Source organism: Arachis ipaensis, chromosome B02 (assembly GCF_000816755.2).
Source record: "Arachis ipaensis cultivar K30076 chromosome B02, Araip1.1, whole genome shotgun sequence".
Lineage (NCBI taxonomy): Eukaryota > Viridiplantae > Streptophyta > Magnoliopsida > Fabales > Fabaceae > Arachis > Arachis ipaensis.
The window spans coordinates 95036757-95037056 of NC_029786.2; positions in this window are offsets into that span (position 1 = coordinate 95036757).

Consider the following 300-nt stretch of genomic DNA (forward strand, 5'->3'; position numbering starts at 1 on the left):
CTAGCCTTCGTTATGCATAAGTCCTACTACATTAATTCAAGAAAAAATTAATATTCATTCTTTTATTTTACCAATTATTCACCTTACCCCTTAGAAGAAGTTCATCCATATGGTTGTATATGGGGATGATAAAAAAACTCAGAAACTCCGAATTTTTTATATCCACAAATTTCCACAGGAATGGAATCTGCTTTCGTGGATAAATAGGAATAAATGAGGTAGAGATTGAGATATCATGTACTTTAGAGATTGGCAAAATTTTTGCGAAGAAAATATACTTAAGTTAAATGCAATCCTAAT